Source organism: Talpa occidentalis, unplaced genomic scaffold, assembly GCF_014898055.3.
Source record: "Talpa occidentalis isolate TD23 unplaced genomic scaffold, MPIMG_talOcc4v2.1 talOcc4.17, whole genome shotgun sequence".
Taxonomy (NCBI): domain Eukaryota; kingdom Metazoa; phylum Chordata; class Mammalia; order Eulipotyphla; family Talpidae; genus Talpa; species Talpa occidentalis.
This window is the reverse complement of record NW_023601754.1, coordinates 23296282-23310467: the sequence shown is the minus strand read 5'-3', so window position 1 is coordinate 23310467 and position 14186 is coordinate 23296282. Positions and strand designations below refer to the sequence as shown.

General features: G+C 43.0%; 1 long non-coding RNA gene across 1 annotated transcript; it reads right to left on the bottom strand.

The window, feature by feature from the left end:
* Nucleotides 1–990: 990 nt before the first annotated feature.
* LOC119249178 (uncharacterized) lies at nt 991–7313 on the bottom strand. The gene is made up of 3 exons (XR_005126092.2): nt 7211–7313; nt 5978–6049; nt 991–1132 (listed from the first exon to the last, which is right to left on the bottom strand). It is a non-coding gene; the product is annotated as an uncharacterized LOC119249178 (long non-coding RNA).
* Between the last annotated feature and the right edge of the window lie 6873 nt (nt 7314–14186).

The following is a 14186-nucleotide window of genomic DNA, read 5'->3' as shown; positions in this document are numbered from 1 at the left end:
ACCCAGGCTGTTTCAGTTGCCACTAGTTTTTTTTCTGTATAACTTCAGAGGTTGTAAATAAACTACTGGAAATAATCTACCTAATTGCAGTCTAAAAATGGGGAGTGGGTTTTTTTTTTTTAAATTTGTGTGAAAATTACAATTATCAATTACTACCTAAAGAAAGCTGCAATGGAGGAAAAAACTGGAGACCACTACTACTTCTTCAACACAAGTCTGAGTTTGAAATTAAGGCACAAATTAATAGAAAGAGAAAACTGAGAAGCATCCTATTAGATTTCATCAAAGGATGCTTCAAGAAATAACCTTATGAAATCTGTTATTGCATTTGGTATGAGGATTTTCTTGGACAGTGCCCAATGGGAGATCTCTCAAGTATTTCCTATATTAAACTTCAGGCAGGAAATTTTTTGAGATATGTGCTGAAAAAGGAAAACTTTGCTAGCTTAAGGACTTTTACATATATTTTCTTCACAGACAATGAAAGCCACGGAAATGACTATGACTTTATTGATTAGGTAACTCAGAGACTAATTCTAACTCGATAATGACTATTGTTCCAGCCCACATGGCCCACATCAGTGACTCGACTTCCTGGATTTGACTTCCTAGTCAAATCTGTTTTATTCTGGCCTTGACATTTTTATTTTGCTATTTTATATTTGCTCATAAGCTTTATGGGATGAGGAAAGGTATTCAGAGAGCTAATTCATAGAAGAAAATGTTATAGTTTTTAAAAACTGGTACTAATGAAGCTAAGTAAACAAAGCAAAATAAAAACAATGTTCAGACCAAGCAATATAATAATGAAATAAAAAAATTATAAATTCAGAAATGAATGAAAATGTAAGTGAAGTAATATTTCATAATTTTTTTCCTGTAAAGACACTTAATTTACAACACCCAAAGTTTTCTTAGACAAATTAATATAAGGTATATTTTTAATAAAATAATCAATAACAATAATACCATGTAAAAATGAATCAATGAACAAAGCGCTACTCTACTATATCCATTATCTAATTTAATCATAAAAGATTTCAAATCAAAACTTCTACCTTTTGTGTCTCGGGATCTATTAACCAGTTCCAGGCACCAGTAGCTGTACAGACAGATACCACTATAAGAAGCACTGATGAAAGATAAACAGTAAATTAGCAAGGAAATAAGCTCTTAATATTTGATACCATTACTGCCAGTTCCTCATAAATACCAGCTAAAGAATGCAGCACTTTATTAAATGAAAAATGCACTTGGCTCAAGTTAGATTTGCCACATGACTTTGAGGAATTCTCTTAAATACTGTAACCCTTAGTAATTGAGAATAATACTATCTCCCCCACCCCTTATTACTCTAGTTAAGAATTTATGGAGAAGGACCTCTCCGGTGGCGCAGTGGTTGAGCGCTGGGTTGCGAAGCTGCCCGCAGCCTCTGCAGCGCCGGTTTGGTCCCCGGCTGCTCCCCGGCCACCGGAGGAGGGTCCCACATGGCCGCTGCTCCCCTCAGCAGTGTACTTCGGTCCTTCTGCCTGCTCTGCTCCCCGCTCTGGCTCTGGTGAATTCTCCCACCCTCCTGTCCTTCTGACTGTACCCAGTGCTTGTATAAATAAATAAATAAATCTTAAAAAAAAAAAAAAAAAAAAAAAGAATTTATGGAGAGTAATGAATCAAGGTTAAGACTTTAATAAGATTCTATGTTATGTAATTTTCAATATACTTTGTGCTGATTTTGCAAATCTTATAAATTAAAAAAAATGCTTTTATCTCTAAAGAAAATAAAACAAATACTTCTTTATGAACGCAGAGAGAATTCTGACTAGAGGATTTTGTCTTGCAGACAACTGCCTGCTATTGAATTAAACAAAGATCAATGTTAGGAAGTATGGAGTGCAATGGTAAGTGTTACATTTTCTTTAAGGGACTTAAAGGAAGGTTAAAGTAAAAATTAATGATGGTAGAACTTAGAAAACGTTTCTTTCTACCCACTAAGCTATAATTACTTTAGAAATTGTAAACAGCTCTCACTAAAACTTAAAAAAATGATACTACTGAAAATAAATTTAGAAATGGGAACCAATACTTTAATATTCTGGGTATCAGGACAGCTACTTGTCTTTCAATTGGGATGTGGACATTCTTTTTTGTTTGTTTTAGTTTAGAACTAGGGTGTAGGCCAGAGTGGGGGTGTGTGTGTGTGTGGGGTGGTGGTGGTGGTGTTGAGAGGTTTCACCAGAGACAGAGTAGGGAGCAGGACAGGGGGATTTACAAAAATACGCTGTTAAGGGGAGTAGTGGGCAAGATAGGCGAGGTCTACAGTGCCATATATGGGGTTAGCTCCCTGGCGGGGATCGAACTTAGACCTTAGCAGTGAGAGTGCCAAGACTTAACCCCTAGACCACCAGGGATACCTGGGATGTGGACATTCTCTAAATGTAGCCTGTTTTGTTTTCTTAAAATTTGCCTACAAACTATTAAAATCAAGTTTTACTAAGAAAATGATTTTTTAAATTTATTTTTTATAGAGGCATGTTTTTTATTTATTTGTTTGTTTTGTTTATACATGCACTGGGTACAGTCAGAAGCGCGGGGGCCTCCCCGGTGGCGCAGCAGTTGAGCGCTGGGTTGCCAAGCTGCCCGCAGCCTCTGCAGCGCCGGTTCGATCCCCGGCTGCTCCCCGGCCACCAGAGGAGGGTCCCACAAGGCGCGCAGACCTCTCCTGCCGCCCGCTGCTCCCCTCAGCAGTGTACTTCGGTCCTTCTGCCTGCTCTGCTCTCCCCTCTGGCTCTGGTGAATTCTCTCACCCTCCCGCGCTTCTGACTGTACCCGGAGCTTGTTTAAATAAATAAATAAATCTTTAAAAAAAAAAAAAAAAAAAAGCGCAGGAGGGTGAGAGAATTCACCAGAGGCAGAGCGGGGAGCAGAGCAGGCAGAAGGACCGAAGTACACTGCTGAGGGGAGCAGCGGGCGGCAGGAGAGGTCTGCGCGCCATGTGGGACCCTCCTCCGGTGGCCAGGGAGCAGCCGGGGATCGAACCAGCGCCACGGAGGCCGCAACCCAGCGCTCAACCGCTGCGCCATCAGGGAGGCCCAGAAAAATGATTTTTAATGTATACTTGCGAAGGTTATGAAATTACTCTTAGTGGAACACAGTAGAAGTTCAATTATTTAGAATTCCTGGTGATGTACTTTTAGAAGAGGCAGATCACAAAAAATCTCATTTTAGGTATTTGATTATAGGAAAAAAATTTTAAAATTATGTTCTGAGCTCAAAGACGAACTGACTCCATTTCTTCTAATTTTATATTTCTAATACAAAATATACTAGTATTAAAAAAAGTATTATGCAGCCTCCCTGGTGGCCCAAGGGGTTAAGACGCAACCTATGAAATATCTGCAGCCTCTGTAGCATGAGTTCGATCCCCAGCCAGCCAGGGAGCTACCCACATGGCGCAGCAGACCTCTCCTGTCTCACCCACTATTCCCCTTTGCAGTGTATTTCAGTAGATCTGCCTGTTCTGCTCCCCACTCTGTCTCTGGTGAATCCTCTCACCCCTCACACCTCTGGCCTGTACCCCAGCTTTTGCATGCATAAATAAATAAATCTTTATAAATAAATAAATAAAGTATTATGGTATAGTTTTTAAAAAAGATTTATTTATTTATGCATACAAAAGCTGGTGTGTAGGCTAGAGATGCGGGGGCAGAGGTGGGGGGAAGAAGCTTCACCAGAGACAGAGCGGGGAACAGAACAGGTAGAGCTACTGAAATACACTGCTGAGGGGAGCAGCGAGTAAGGCAGGAGAGGTCTGCCGGGCCATGTGGGTAGCTCCCTGGCTGGGGCTCGAACTCGTGCTGCAGTGGCTGCTGATAGCTTCATAGCGCTGACTTAACCCCTTGTGACACCAGGGTGGTCCCCTAGGTTTTGTTTTTTTTTTTTAAATAAAGCAAAAGCAAACCCAAGAGAGAGGCTCTTACATACGCACATTGATGGCTACATTAACCATGCTAATTTATATGTAAGTGCTGAGACCATGAGTGGAGAAAAAATCTGTAACATTACATTCTGTACAAAAGCACTGCATCATACACATCATAAAAGACTCTCAGTTAACAGAAAAACAAGGTTTGTAGGGTAATTCTTAGGTTAGCAAGGGACCCTGAGAAAATCATTACTTGTGAATTATGACCAATTAGAATTCTCACCGCATATAATTAAAACGCTACAAAACAACAACAACAACACAAAAAACTGCAAAAAGATTTAATAAAAAATAAACAAAACAGGGCCTCCCCAGTGGCACAGCGATTGAGCGCTGGGTTGCAAAGCTGCCCGCAGCCTCTGCAGCGCCAGTTCAATCCCTGGCTGCTCCCAGGCCACCGGAGGAGGGTCCCACATGGTGCGCAGATCTCTTCTGCCGCCCGCTGCTCCCCTCAGCAGTGTACTTCGGTCCTTCTGCCTGCTCTGCTCCCCGCTCTGGCTCTGGTGAATTCTCTCACCCTCCCGTGCTTCTGACTGTACCCAGTGCTTGTATAAAATAAATAAATAAATAAATCTTTAAAAAAAAAAAAAATAGAAAAAAAAAATCAACAAAACAATCCTGACACAGAAAATATCTGCAACTTCCATAGTTCTCTTCTGGGCCCACAAACTGAGTTATACTCTAAAGAGAGCATGTCCCATCTGTGTGTTATTATATTCCTTCTGGGCAGAAATTGAATTTTAACAATGAACATCCAAAAATTAAGATTGGTCACAAAATAAATTAGGAAAACATTTTGTTTGCTGATGTCTTCCCTTGTATATTTTTCTGTACTTCATTTATGTGTGATTTTTTTTTTAAGATTTATTTATTCATGTGTACAAGAGCTGGGGTACAGGCCAGAGATGCTGGGGGTGAGAGGATTTACCGGAGACAGAATGGGAACAGAACAGGCAGAGTGACCAAAGTATACTGCTAAGTGGAGCAGTGGGTGAGACAGGAGAGGTCTGCTTGACCACGTGGATTGCTCCCCGGCCAGCCAGGGATCGAACTCATGCTGCATAGGCTGTGGACGGGCTGTCTTAACCCCTTGCGCTACCAGCGAGGTCCATATGTATGATTTATATATATATATACAATACACATGTCTACACACATCATATACAAATACATAGACACACATACATCCATGGAGGGAGCAATCATAGTTTCTTCAAATCATGAATATGGATTTCTTACAGTAAGAATATAATTTTTTTTTCTGGCTCACGCTCCAAAGAAGCACAATTATGTCCTGTTAAAATCAACTAAGAGGGCCTCCCTGGTGGTACAGGGGTTAAAGTCTCAGCACTATCATGCTATCAACAGTCACTGCATCATGAGTTTGATCCCCAGGCAGAGAGCTACCCACATGATGCAGCAGACTTCTTCTGTCTTGCCCGCTGCTCCCCTCAGCAGTGTATCTCAGTAGATCTGCCTGTTCTGCTCCCCACTCTCTCTCTGGTGAATCCTCTCAACTCCCACACCTCTGGCCTACACCCCAGTTCTTGTATGCATAAATAAATCTTTAAAAAAATTAATAAAAAAATAAAATCCACTAAGTAATTTCATAAACTTTGCAAGTATACATTAAAAATCATTTTTCTTAGTGAAACTTTATTTTAATAGTTTGTAGGCAAATTGTAAGAACACTAAACAGGTTATTGAAATTTTTATTATGTATACTTTTCCCCAAAGTTATAATATTTAACAAAAAATAAGCTTAAACAAAAACCCCTAAAACGAATCATACTACATTTCTTTTTTAAAATTTTCTTATATAACATTGTTTACAATGTTAAATAATTAACAAGGCTTTCAAAAGTAAAAGAAGTCTTATAGTTTAGGTAAAGCAAGCATTTGTTAACCAAAACTTACACATAATAGCATACCACTGCAATGCAGAGATAAAAGCATCAATAGTTTTGCTTTCTCTTAAAGAATATTTCAGGAACTTACTTCTCCAACGGCCAGTAGCAGGTTGCAAACAATGAATATATTCAGTAAGTCTCCTCTCGAAAGCCTTGAGATCTAGGTACAAAGATTTCAAGTTTCTAATTAGTCTTTCTTACTAGTTCAAGTCTACTAACAATAGATGAAACTTTCCATACTGACTTACTGCTCTTACATAACAACTTACAAGTATCCCTACACTGTTTAGTTTACAAAGACAGCTTCAACACTTGATAGAAATATTGGGTTTCTTTAATCCTGATTTCACGTATCAGGAGACTATCTGGTACATTTTTAGAAGTTTCATTAAAAGGAACGTTGAACGGGTGATGGTGGGACTTCTGTGGGGACTACATCAGAGAAGAGAAAGGAAACACTGTACAAAATGAAAAACCATGTAAAATATAAACAAATTATATATATATTTTTAAAAAGGTTTTTTAAAAAAGGTAGGCAGAAAATCGTCAGTAGCCTCAGTCCGCGCCAAAAGCTTGAATTTTGGAGGCTGCAGATACAACGATCACAATCAGTTCGATTTTCTCTTCCTACTGGAACCAGTGATTCCCCATTCACGGTGTATTTGGTGAACCTCCCAGTCTGCGAGGTCTGTCTGAATGCAGTTGCCCAATTCCGATTTCTGCTCCTGACATTTAATCACTCCCTAAGCTTTCGGTCCGGCCTGACCCCCGGGGCGCAGCCACGCCCTCACCCCCCCTCTCGACACAGGTGAGTCCGTGTCACAGGTGAGTCCGGGTCACAGGTGAGTCCGTGGCCCCGGGCACGTCCTGCACGAGCAAGGTGGGGGTATCATTTCCACAATCGCGTTTTTCAAACTTCCAAAGGGAGATCGAGAGGTTCTCCCTGACCCCGCAGTCACCAAAACCCACGGAAGAAACTGGGGCTGCAGCCCGAGGGCTTAGCAGAATAAAGTAAAGATAAAGCCAACCGGCACAGCCCAACGCACGACGTGAACACCGTCCCCTAATGAATAAAAACATGCAGGGAGCCTCAGTCTCGGCCGGGGGCGCCCCGCCCGGGCCGCGCGCGCCGGAACCAGCGCCCAGCCGGGTCCCGCTGCCCTTTGGCCCCGGGACCGGCCCCCGCGCCCCGCAGGCTCCGGGCCGGTCAGTCCACGCTCCGCGGCCTCCGCGCCCCGGGGCGGGGTCCCCGCGATTCCGGTCCCTCCGGCTTCCGGGAGGAGCCCGGGACGCGCCGGGGCGCCCCGGAGGCCCGCCCTACCTTCCGCCTGCTCCAGCGAGTTCATGTCGGGCGGCAGCTCCGGTCACCGCCGCGGGCCCGTCCGCATCGCAGCCCCGCGGCCCCCGCCCGGCCCGCAGCGACAACTCCCACCTCCAACCGCTCCCCTCGGCCCCTCCTTGTCGCACCGCCCCTGGCCTAGACTCACTACGCTCATTGGGCAGCTGCGGGTCACTCCATCACTAAGACGCTTTTCTATTGGCTAATCTTTGCACTGGCCCCCGGGGCCTCGCGTTGGACGGTCCGCCGAAGGGACCAAGACCCGCCGGCGGCTGGACTGGTGTGGCGCTGGCGCCGCCTCCTGCCCCGGGGAGGAACTGCAGCCTGTCCGAAGCAGTTCGTTCATCCTGTGCCTGGTTTCCAGTTTGTTTTTCATTTCTCAAATATTTGTTGAGCGCCGGCTACCTTCTGGGCAATGTACAGATAATTAACGAAGGATAAGAAATCAACGATTTGGCCCTGCCTCTCAAGCTCAAAGGGAAATAAGGTAGGTGCAGATTAACTAGAACTCAAAACAATGAATTTAAGAGTTATCCCTTTCCTAGATACCCAGTCCCTCAAAGTAAGCATTTTCTTCCTTCATTATTTTTATTCTCATGATACCCAATTTCTTAAGTCCTAAAGAAGGCGAGCAAAGAATAAGCCCCAGTACCTTGAACGTTTATATTTATAAATATCTGTGAGGCATTGACTACATCTGTGATTAAAATGGATTGTTGTTCATTTCCTGTGGTCCTTCATTCATTCAAGAGCTATACATTGCATGATGTGCTATTTCACTTAGGGGCCTCCCTGGTGGCGCAAGGGGTTAAGCACCGCACTGTGAAGCAAGCCGCAGGCTTTGCAGCATGAGTTCGGTCCCCGGCCCAGGGAGCTACCCACATGGCGCTGCAGACCTCTCCTGTCTCGCCCACTGCTCCCCTCAGCAGTGTATTTCGGTTAGTCTGCCTGTTCTGTTCCCCACTCTGTCTCTGGTGGGTCCTTTCACACACACACACACACACCCCCCGCATCTCTGGCCTGTACCCCAGCTCTTGTACATATAAATAAATAAATCTTAAAAAAAAAAAAGATATCATCACTTAAAGTGCAGGGTTACAGCAGGTGATAAACATCACTAACAGATAAACACTGATGGGTTAGTAAGATGCTGTAAGACAAACGAAAGGTTACAGGAGCTAGTGATAAGAAAAGGGGTGCTGAGACAGGGGAGGAGGCATTTGAATTGAGACCCTGGGATGGGTGAATGAGAAGAAACTAGCTACTTAATGATGAAAACTAAAAAAGTTTCAAGCAGCATTGGAAAATTTTTGCTATTGGTATTTTGTGTATCTTATTCATCCATCAGTTTTCCTCCTTCTCACTTATCAGTTGAATTAATTGACACCCTGACCCACATTATTTAACCTTCTTCTTTCCTTTACCTTAGCACTTTTCAGAGTTTCCAGGAAACCTAGTTTTCTAGGAAGGCTTCCTCTAGATCAAACCCCTTATATGTTATCTCATTTACCTCATATTTTTTAAACTGAGAGTTTCTGAAATCCAATTAATGAGTCATGACATTTTTTATGAACTAAAATAAAAATTAAAATCTCAGTATCACTGGAAATAAGAGTAAGTATTGTTTCTTATCTTTTATTTTAGCTGTGTGTGTGTGCGCCTTGCTTTCCCATCACCATGTAAAGGATATACCTTACCGAAGGTTCCAGCAGAAAGAGTTTGAAAGCCACTAAGGTAGGCACTCATAGACACATTTAACAACTGAGAAAAGTCAAAACGAATTTGCCCAGTTCTTGTAATTATTGTCATAGCCTCGGTTGAATCCCTCAGTCAAACTATTTCTCCATATCCAAGTCTTACTCATCTCATTTCCCTTTGGAACCAGCAGTGCTTAGAGAATGGTGACTGAACAACTGCTGCACAACTGGCTCTCCTGGGCTAGAACCTGGGAGGTGAAGAGTGCATTGATGAATAGGACTTTGCAAAGTGTTATGCTAGTGTGAGCTTGGCTAACTTGCCTTCAAAGGAGACAGTTCTGTTAACCACAGGACTTTTGTTTGCCTGATGGGGTGTGCAAATTTCCAGCAAGAACTTGGGACAACAGAGAGAAGACTAAAGACTACCTCCTGGGGTTTTCCTTCTTCACCTTTCATTTTCAACTCTGCCCAAATAAATGTTGAAGCTGCCTTTGAAAGGATGCACGTGATTAGCTTGTCATTGACCTTTTTATGTGTGGATCATGGGGACCAGAAAGGAGGAGAAGAAAATAGAGCCTCAAAGGCAGTCTGAGCTAATGGGGAGACCTAAGGGAACAGGTTTATAGAAACAACATATCAATGGGATTTGGCAAAGGTATTTAACAATCTAAATACTCAGTAAGTATTTAAGAAATACATGTCCCAGCCAACAGAATATGAGCTGACACTGCACAAAATCACAACTTGCCCTCTGAAAGGGTAGATTTTAGTGTAAAAATAAAAGATGAAACAGCGCAGACTCATCCCCACATGATTACCACATGATTACCAACTTTGAAACAGTATATCTAATAAAAGAACTAAAGTTTAGGGCCTCCCTGGTGGCGCAAGGGTTAAGACACAACCTATGAAGCTATCCACATCCACTGCAGCATGAGTTTGATTCCCATACAGGAAGCTACCCACATGGTGCAGCAGACCTCTCTTGACTCGCCCACTGCTCCCTTCAGCAGTGTACTTTGGTCAATCTGCCTGTTCTGTTCACCACTCTGTCTCTGGTGAATCCTCTTACCCCACATGTCCCTGGCCTGTGCTCCAGCTCTTGTATGCATAAATAAATAAATCTTTAAAAAAAAAAAAAAGAACTAAAGTTTATATTTTACTAAGAGGCCTGGCTTCCACCTTTTATAGTTAAAGGGCAGAATATCTCCTTTAAACCACATAGCAACTCTTCGAGCCAAAGGATGTCACTAAATACATTTCAGAGATGAGTTTTTAAGATTTATTTATTTATTTATAAAAGCACTGGGTATACAGTCAGAAGCGCAGGAGGGCAAGAGAATTCACCAGAGTCAGACCGGAGAGCAGAGCAGGCAGACTGATGAAGTACACTGCTGAGGGGAGCAGTGGGTGGCAGGAGAGGTCTGCGTGCCATGTGGGACCCTCACCCAGTGGCCGGGGATCGAACCAGCGCTGCTGAGGCTGCGGGCAGCTTTGCAACCCAGCGCTCAACCGCTGCACCACCGGGGAGGCCCTCAGAGATAAGTTTTTTTTTTTTTTTTTTTTTATAGAGGCATGCTTTATTTGTTTTTTTTTGCTGGTTTGTTTGTTTGTTTGTTTTTTGTTTATACATGCACTGGGTACAGTCAGAAGCGCGGGAGGGTGAGAGAATTCACCAGAGCCAGAGAGGGGAGCAGAGCAGGCAGAAGGACAGAAGTACACTGCTGAGGGGAGCAGCGGGCGGCAGGAGAGGTCTGCGCACCATGTGGGACCCTCCTCTGGTGGCCGGGGAGCAGCCGGGGATCGAACCGGCGCCGCAGAGGCCGCGCGCAGCTTCGCAACCCAGCGCTCAACCGCTGCGCCACCGGGGAGGCCCCCTCAGAGATAAGTTTTTAGATGAGTTGATGAGTTGATGAGTCCTAATCCCTTTGCTGGTGTCCTCTTTGATTCTTCTCTCTGTCTTTCTCTATATTTTTGTCTGTGAGTCTGTCTTTCTATTTTTTCCCACATGGCACATCAGATCAGGTAGCAATTCCTGTTGGCTCTACTCTCAAAATATATTGAAAATTTAATCACTCTTCACCACTTCCAGCATCACCACTCTGGTTCAGGCCATCACACAGCCAGAGTCACTGCAAAGGCTTCTGATTACCAACTTTGAAGCGGTATATCTAATAAAAGAACTAAAGTTTAGGGCCTGCTTCCACCCTTGTTTCAAAAAGTGGTTTGTAAAACCCTTAAAGAACATGTGTTTTGTTTTTTTTTTAAGATTTATTTTTATTTATTTTTGCATAGAAGAACTGGGGTATAGGCCAGAAGTGCAGCGGGTGGAGAGGATTCACCAGAGAGAGTGAATGGGGAGTAGAACAGGCAGATCTACTGAAATACACTGCTAAGGAGAGTGGTGGGCAAGACAGGAGAGGCCTGGTGGGCCCTGTGAGTCACCGCCCCAGCCTGGGATCCAACTCATGCTGCAGTGGCTGTAGATAGCTTCATAGTGCTGAGACTTAACCCCTTGTGCCACCAGGGAGGCCCAAACCCTGAAAGAACATCTTGTTCTGCTGCTTAGAACCTTCCTTGGCTCCTCAGAGTGGCTACAACAGTAATCTTGATGCCATTTCTCTGGCATTTAGAAGGTACCTTCTAAAATAATTTTTGACAAGCTATATGCCCCTTCACGTGTTTGTGAAGTGACATCTGAAATTTTCATCATAGGTTTGAATACTTGCAAAGGATGTAATTTCTGGTATATTGTAGATATTGACATCTGGAAGTAAAATTGCTGTATTACTCTTTTAAATGTTTTCAGTGGAATCTACCACATCAATTCAATACCTACAATCATCCTTTTAAAAATATGTATCTATGTCTGAGAACATGGACACAAAAATCCTCAAAAAGTTTCAGCAAGCTGAATCCAGCAACAATAAAAAGGATTAGATATCCTTTAATATCCCAAGAAACCCACACAGTGTCTCCTTCACATGTCTGTTTGTTCCATGTGCCTCCTCCAGGTCTTCTTCCCAGCCCTCCTCCCAGTCTTCTAGCTTCTCCAGGAGGCTCAGCTCCACCCTTCCCTGGGTGAGACAGGGAACCTGGAACCTCCCCTTTGTGTGGAGGTCACTTTGTTCCAGATGGTGATGGTGGGACCACAAAGTGAATGAATTAGTGCCTCTGAACTGCTCACTTTAAAATGGTTAAGATGGAGGGGCCTCCCTGGTGGCGCAAGGGGTTAAGCGCAGCAATGTGAAGCTATCCAGCAGCAGAAGCCTCTGCAGCAGAAGTTCGATCCCCAGCCAGGAAGCTACCCACATGGCGCGGCAGACCTCTCCTGTCTCACCCGCTGCTCCCCTCAGCAGTGTATTTCAGTCAGTCTGCCTGTTTTGCTTCCCACTCTGTCTCTGGTGAACCCTCTCACCCCTGCACCTCTGGTCTGTACCCTAGTTCTTGTATCCATAGGTAAATAAATCTTTAAAAAAAATAAAATTGTTAAGATGGTAACTTTGTGTTATGTGTGTTACCACGATATAAAATGTTTTAAAGTCATATAATAATCTATCATCAAAACATATTTTTATTGCTCTTTCTCTAGAGTCAGTCCTCCTCAGTACTCCTCTTTTGCTGAAGGATTTCTTACTCCATGCTTAGACCCTCTCATCTACTGAAAAACATAAGAAAACCTCTACTAAGATTTATCAAATGAGAACTAATTTTTTCTGGTTTTTTGCTTATAGACACGTTGCTTAACCCAGTATACTCAGAAACAATGAGGAAAATTATAATGTTGGTAATTTAAACACGCCTTTGCTAATATGTTTTGAAAAATAAAGTTTTTTTTTTAATTAATAAATTTTATTTTTATATTCCCCATACAATTGCAATCCCCCCATTCTGACCCCAATCCCTCCCCTCCCGCCCCCCACCCCCCAAAAAGTGTCTCTGGTTCATAGTTTTTGTTGATTTTGATTTTCACTTTCTTATAGTTTATTTTCCTGGTCCCTTATTTAAGTTTTCTAGATCCCTGCTATGAGTGAGACCATCCGGTATTTTTCTTTTTCTTTTTGGCTTATTTCACTGAGCATGATCCCTTCCAGCGTCATCCATGTTGCTGCAAATTGCATGTGTTTATCTTTTTTGAATGCTGAGTAATATTCCATGGTATATATGTACCACATCTTCTTGATCCAGTCATCTATTTTTGGGCATTTGGGCTGTTTCCAAAGCTTAGCTATTGTAAACAGTGCTGCTATAAACATAGGGGTGCAGGTGTTCTTTGGAATTGATGTTTCTGTGTCCTTTGGGTAAATACCTAGGAGTGGAATTGCTGGATCCTGTGGAAGCTCTATGTTTAGTAGGTCCAGAAATCTCCACACAGCTCTCCATAGTGGTTGGACCAGTTTGCACTCCCACCAACAGTGCAGAAGAGTTCCTTTTTCTCCACAACCTCGCCAACATTTGTTGTTGCTAGTTTTTTTAATATGTGCCATTCTCACTGGTGTAAGATGGTATCTCATGGTAGTTTTGATTTGCATTTCCCTGATTGCAAGTGATGTTGAACAGTTTTTTCATATGCCTGTTGGCCATTCGCATTTCCTCTTCAGAGAAGTTTCTTTTTTCCAACTGGGAGAAAATTTTTGCACCCAACACTAATGATAAAGGACTGATCACAAAAATCTGCAAAGAGCTGATGAGACTCAACAACAACAAAGAAAATAATCCAGTCAAAAAATGGACAGAAAAATAAAGTTTTAATCCTAGACAGGCCTTAAATATATTTTCATCAGAAGCAGGAAGGAGCTGATAATAGCTCTTTTAATTTGCAGGCATTTTTCATGATTTACTCTAATAGGCAAAGCCAGTCCCCACGGTTATGCCATTCAGCCAAGTCAAAAGTCATTGCTGTTGGAAACCTTACCTCTTTTTCAATACAAATACCCCCAAAATCAACCTGAGCCAACATTGCTTGGATCCAAAGCAGAACTTCATTCTTCACAGAAATCAGCGAAGATAGAAAGCCAGGGGCTGGGATGGTTTTAACTGCACTGGTTTAAGGAGGCTTTGAAGGTGCCCTCATTTCAAATAGGAAGTTGGGATAGTTCCTACAGTTTATGCCCCCCTTTTCTCAGGTCCAAGGCAATGCCCCATTGTAATTCAGGGTAGTGGGAGCTGGGCCTTTCACTTGTAAAGTGAGCTTAAGGGTGATTGTGAGATAGGGGAAGGGAAGAAAAACCATGGCCCCAGAGCTGGGAACTGGGTGTCCT